This window comes from Mauremys mutica, unplaced genomic scaffold (genome assembly GCF_020497125.1).
Source record: "Mauremys mutica isolate MM-2020 ecotype Southern unplaced genomic scaffold, ASM2049712v1 Super-Scaffold_100166, whole genome shotgun sequence".
Taxonomy (NCBI): Eukaryota; Metazoa; Chordata; order Testudines; family Geoemydidae; genus Mauremys; species Mauremys mutica.
The window spans coordinates 1,131,149-1,138,104 of NW_025423279.1; positions in this window are offsets into that span (position 1 = coordinate 1,131,149).

The following is a 6,956-nucleotide window of genomic DNA, read 5'->3' on the forward strand; positions in this document are numbered from 1 at the left end:
GACTACTGAGTGCAGTTCTGGTTGTCCAATTCTAAAAAAGATCTATTTGAAATAGAAAATGTACAGAAAAGGGTAACAAAAATGGTTAGGGGTATGGAAGAGCTTTCATATGAGGAGAGATTAAAAAGATTGGGACTGTTCAGTTTAGAAAGAGGGGATATGATAGAGGACTACAAAATCACAAACAGTGATTGGAGAAAGTGAGTAGTGAAGTTATTTACCTCTTCACAATAACACACAAACCAATGAAAGTGATAAGTTTAAAACAAAAGGAAGTACTTCTTTACACAACATACATTCAACTTGTGTAACTTGTTGCCAGGGGAAGGCCAAAAGTATAACTGGCTTCAAAAAAGAATTACATAAAATTCATGGAGGTTAGGTCCATCAATGGCTATTAGCCAAGATGGCCGAGGGATAGATCTGCGGAGTGGCCATTTTATTTGAAGATAATGATTCTAGAGTTGAAGATGGAAAGAAGTGATGGGCAGGAAACTAGAGTTTGACATCAAAGTCAGACTAAATAGGAGACTGGAATGAAGAGGCATAGTTGGGGGGGGAGGAGGAGGAGCAATAGATTATATAAAGGAGACTTTGGTGAGCAATTCAGAGGAGAAAGCACATAGCAAGAAATGAGTTGGAGATGGAGGGAAAGCAGCAGTCCCCAGCACCATCTCCATCATTCTTTTTGATTACGGTGTGGGAGAGAAGGAGCAGTAAGAGTCATTGTTGCACCGAGAGCCAAGTTTCAGTGGGGGCATGGAGGTAGAGGAAGCAGGAGAAGACGTTTGGAGACAAAGCAGGTATTCCAGAGGTATCCTGATCATCATCCCTCCACCCAGATACCGAATGAGGTTGGTGGTGCGGAATGGGTAGCCAGGACCATTCTTTTCTTCCCTGCCTTTGAAATGGTTGACTGACTTAGTAGCAATGTACAATGGTGGTAAGCACTGAAAGCCTTTGGGATGGTATGGGACTATAAATACATTGGTGGTAGTGACTTACTGGACTTTGATGCACACACTAAGTGTCAACTAGTCTGAAACAATCTGGAGAAATACCATTTGCATGTTAAAATGAATCTTATGTTTGTAGCTATATTATCTAAATGCATCCACTCTTTCTACAAGTTCCTCACTCTGATTTATTCCATAGAGTACATTAGGGGATGCAAATTAACACTGACATCATCTTATTCCTGCCCTTCAGATTTTCAGTAGTGCGACCACATTTGAGGGTTATACCTATACTCCAAAATGTTTTAAGGGTTACACAAGATATGGCTCCTGTCATCTCCTCATTCTCCAATTAATTTCCCCAAAGCAAACTGTCCATACCATGCTTTCACACCTGACAGATATACAGGTATAGAACTACACAAAAAAAACCTTAACTCTGTCCACCAGTCTTATTTAATGAACATGATAGGGTGAAGATGAAGTGCTATAACCACATGTCTTATTTAAAAATGCCAGGGCAACATATCTGCTCTCTGGCCAGCCTGGTCTTAGTATTTGGTCAAAATTATAGTACATAGCAGAAATTAAAAGCATTTCCTTTGGGCTTAATATTTATCATGGGCACTTCTAACCTAATTGGAAAGTACATCGAGTACTGTTGATTGGAGGAAGGGTTAAGACGGTTACTAAGGACTTTCACTTAAGAAGATGACAAAGTGTAAAAAAGTTTGTAAAAGTCACCCAAATGCTTTTTGAAGGAATTAAGTTTCTGTAGCTTTTGACACATTACTGCACTGTTGATGGAATTACATAATCCCTCTGATTCATACGTATTATCTGTATTGGTTCTAATTTCTTTTCTTCCCCTTTGTGCTGTGTTCTGTATTCCAAAGCATTGTACGCTTCTTTATTACCTACAGCGAAGGTAACCTATAGCTGACTTTTTTTTCCCAACAAAAATCCTTATAGAAAAGTTTATATGGCTGTTTATTTCATTTTTTGTTTTCATATTAAATTTGAGATTATTTATTGCTTGAAACATGTTGGCTGCTTGTTTTAATATAATGGCAGGTGGTAACTAATTTTATTTAAACATAGGACAACACTGTAACTACCATTAAAAGACAAATGCCAAAGGAGAACAGCGATGGGACAATAGAAGGCACTCAGTCTAGTGAAAGTGTGAAGCATGGGTTGGATGTAGGAAGAAAACACTGTTTTGAAAGTAAGCCTACCCAAGAGGAAGAGCCACCTACAAAGAAAGATACCATTTCTACCACAGCCGAACAGGGATCCTTCCGAAAAAATCTGAATCCAATGTCAGAACAAAAGCAAAAATTCGCAATTCGTAAACTTTATCATCTGAGGAGAAGAAAGTCAGCAAAAATTAAATGCTAAATGAAAGTAACTGTTTGTTTTCATTTTCTTGTGTGTTGCCTCTAAATTCTTAAAATAAAAACTGCTTTTTAGATGTCTTGCTTCCCCTTTGCTATGTCTGGCAAATACATTTGCTAATTCTGATGTAGTCAAGATATTTGTTAGCGTGGACTTTACCTACAAACTGGCAATGTTTAACTGCTGTTTTTCTGCCAGGCTTGCTCTTAAACCTCGTTAAACCTTAGCTTTTTCCTGCTTAAGCTCTTTTGAAAACTGAAGTGTCAATGTGGTCTATGATCTATTCTGTCATACAGTATGTTGATGCTGTACCCACTTCTGTGCAAGGTGTTTCATTAGGTCAGTGTATAGAAATGTAAAAATCCATATATAGTATGTAAAGCTGATAATGGTAAAACTGAAATTCATTTTGGGATCTAGTGTTTCTCATAAACATCTTTGCTGCCGGACACTGCATTAAGTAGGCATTCAACTCCTGTATGGCATATATCTACAATAGCTGTTCAGTGTCTGCAGCTTTGAAATCTCCCTGCTCCCGTAGCCTGCTTGGACTCTGACTGTAAAGTATCATGTAGGTGCCTCCCCAGAAGCTAGGGGGGCTCAAATAACAGGTGTAGCATCACCTCAGTGGGGATTGCAGATGGGAATATGTTGATTAGTAATATGTTGACCCAAACAAGAATCAAGGAAAGGAGGCAATGAGGCAGCCTAGAGGCTTTTCCTCTCCTTCCCTCAAGTAAGAAGCTAAAGGCTTCCCCCAATTAACATGTGGAGATGGATTAGAGCTACCTAGTCTCTATCTGATAGTAAAAGGGGAAGCAAAACATGGAGGTTCCAGGTAGCCCAACCCCCACCAGGGGATTGAGAAAATAACAGCTGTTGAAGGTGCTACTGTTCCCTTCTAGAGGCCATGTTTGAGCACAAAGGAGGGTAGCTTGTTTAATAGGTGGTAATAGCAAGTTCCGATATAGAATTCTAGCATCGCAGGGAGTCTCAAACTCAAATGAACCCCGTAGGGGCCGGCATGAGGATTCTAGTGGCATTGGCCTTTGGCCGACGGGCGCGCAATCACACTGACATACGGCCCCTCCTTGGCTGGCCCCTGACGGGCTCCCACCCCGCAATCCACACCCCTTCCATGAGGGCCCCGCGCCCTTGCCTCTGTCTCTTCTCACACCTCCTCCCCTAAGCGCGACGGTCTCCCCTGCTCCTCCCCCCTCCCCTCCTGGAGAAAGTCGCTAAGCGCCACCAACAGCTGTTTGGTGGCTTTTGCGGCCGGAGTGCACTTAGTAGGCGGAGTCCGTTGGTCCCTGGAACAGAAGGGGCCCCCCACCGCCGAAGACCGGAGCCTGCGCTTCGGCGGCGGCGGGTCCCTCTTTTCCCCACCCCGGCCCCGGCCGGTCCCGCTTCCCTCCCCCACACCCCCCCCGGACCCGGCCCCGGCGGGTCTCGCTTTTCCCTTCCCCACAATCCCCGGCCCGGCGGTCCTCGCTTCCCTTCCCCCCGCCCCCGGCCCGGCCAACCGGCGGGTCTCGCTTCCCTTCCCCAATCCCCGCCCCCTCCCCACGCGGTCTCAGATCGGGGCGGGGCTCAGGCGCTCGGACGTATAACTCGGTGCTCCTATAATATGCGCCGAGGCTCCAGAGAGGGGCGGAGGTGGGAGCCTCCGCTTTTCTCTTATGGGGCCCCTGCGGAGCCCGGGGCCCGGGGCAATTTGCCCCCTATGTGGCCCCCCCCTCTGGGCGGCCTCTGCGGCACGTTGGCCGCTAGTTTGAGACCCCTGATCTAGCGCATAGGCAAGGTGAGCAAGCTGCTGATGTCTGCTTTCGCTGACAAGAGAAGGAAGTGCTAATGCCTGTCAAGACCTTCACCCACGTTGGTTAGGGCGAACCATGGCTCTGCGATGGCACCAATCTTATTGAAGCAATCCCATGTAATTGCCAAGAGGAGAGAAGGTGATTACAAAATTAAGTGAACATTAAAACCCCTGCCTATAGCAAGCTGTATCCGATAGCTGCTCAAGATCTTGGTATTCATGCCTGATGAGTGGCTATAAATACTAATTTTTAGCATTGCATTCTATCTGATTTTGTTGGTAGTAACTGGGCACCCTGTTTGGCAGTTTCAACAGAGGTCAAGGATGAATGGCATGTAAATTTCAACCAATAGAAAGGGACCTTCCAGGAAGGGGAAAGACCATACTTTAGGGTGACCAGATGACAAGACAAAAATATTGCGACACACGTGGGAGCAGCCCCAGGCTCACCCCCCCTCACACCCCATGGGGGAAGGAGGATACAAAGCCTGAGGAAGCCTGCCGGGTCAGGGGCTGCAGGGCCCTGGCTTCCGGCTGCATCCCTGCCATATGGTTGGGGGAACATGGCCCCCACTCCAGCCCTAGCTGGCAAGCCACGGGTTGGGGGTGCATGGCCCCGCCCCCCGCACCGCAAGCCCATCTGCGGGCACAAGGGCCCCAGCTGCAGCCTCCGCCGCTTAGCCTGGGGGATTGGTTCCCACCCACTGGGAAGCCCACCTGTTGGCCTGGTTCCTCTCTGGCCTCCTAAGGTCAGCGGCGGCCAGCGGGGTCTCCACTTCCACATGCTGCGCCTGCCACAAGGCACTGACTCCAGCTGCCATTTGGGTCTGGACGCATATGGGGCTGGGACATTACTTGGGGGAATGAGTAGCAACGCAAGGCGCACTCAGGGGCAGTCCAGGGGGGGATCTGTGCCGTGTCCGCACCTCCGCAGCTCACCATTGGCCACGGATGGATTAGTAGCCAACACTTGCGGTAGACTGCAGTAGGCAACAGACCCCCCCCCCGGCCACCCCTGTGTCTAGGGGCAGCATGGTCCCTGCCGCCTGCCGTTTCCTGGGAGCTACCCCAAATAAGCACTGCTTAGGGACCCCAAGGTGAGTGCTCAACGACAGGGTACGCCCCGCCAGCCCTGAGCCAAAATATCGGGACAAATGACTGTCTTGACCGTACATCAGTCGGGACACATGAGAACAAACAACTAAATATTGGGAACAGTGTCAATTTTATCGGAACGTCTGGTCAGCCCTAGGCATACTGGCAAGGCACTGAACTACACATTACCCATGCTTTAACCAATATGCAAACTAAGACATTCTGTATGAGTAATTGGAGGATCCCTGTTTTAGTGATAAAAAACACAAAAGTCTAAGAGGTATTACTGGGACTGTCCAAAGTGGGGGAGATTGATCTATAAACTTTTTCTAGGAAAGAAGTGAGGAAAAAACGTGGTTATTTTTATTAAAACTAAAACATGACTGTAAACAAGCCTCAAAAGAGTACTTAATATATAGAACAAGCAATGGACATCCTTTCACTATTCATGTTGAAGTCCTTGTTTTGAACAAGACGCAACCTTGCAATATTCTTGCATCTTAGCTGAAACTGTTTCCTGCTATTATCCTCTAAAAGAAAACAATTATGTTGGCTGTGTCATTTTATAATATAGCGGGGGGGGAGGGTGTGGGGTTCAGAAGGAGGCTTATGCCAAATATCTGCACATCATAGGAATCACAGGATGCGGGGTTATTTCTGAAAGAGGATTTAGGAGAGAGAAATACACGTCGACTTCAATGTTGTATCAATAGAAGAATTGACCCTCCCACACCTCCCCTCTCCCTGTTTATGAAACATGATTTTGGAGAAAAACATGATTCATTGTTTCAGTTAGTGTTCATTCATTCTAGAAGGAACCCAGTCCAATTATCTTGACAATGCGAGTATTAGTCTTTGAAAGCTCAGAGAAGTCTCAACGCAACAGCCTTTCCACCAATTATACAATGGTACAAAAGCTGATAAAGGATCCGCGAATTATTTTTTTTTTTCCTTTGCAACACAAAGCATTATTAATACAAGAAATTCATGAGACAAATAAGGCATATTTCCTTATGTACACCATCATATGGCATGGGAATGATTGAAACCTAAATGCAATGAGGAAAATATACCCTCTCAGCTTTGATTCTTACAGTGCAAACTGCAAATCAAGTCTGACAGATCAGACTTTCCATCCTATTCAGATTCTGCCACTCTCATTCATACTAATTAACACCTGGCTCTACAAGTAGTCTGACTTTCTAAAGATGTATTCACGTGGCATTGAACAGGATGCTACAAATGACCACCTAAATCCTGCCTCTTGTCTCTGAACCAAACTAGTGTTTTAGAAGAAGGGTTGGTTTTATTACTTCCAGGCAAAATTATAAAAATATGCTAAAGAAACACCTGCATGACACCAAACACACTCTGATTTCTAATCTGCCCTAACAGGCTATGATTAAAGCTGTAGCAGGTTATTTATCACAGATCCCAGTTAGCGTAGAAACGTCCCTAGAGGTTGTAATGAGCTGGACTCCTAAAGCAATTCCGCATACAATGCATTACCGCTGTGACTATTTGCTTCTAGTTCGTTAAGGGTAGCTGCTTCTCGTCTAAGCTACACCCTTTGGCCAAATGGAGGAATGGTCTTGTGGCCAAAGCACAATGAGGAGAGAGGGTCTGGATTCTATTCCAAACTCTGTCACAACTGTCGAGTGTGCTGTAGTCATGAACCCTCTGTGTCTCAG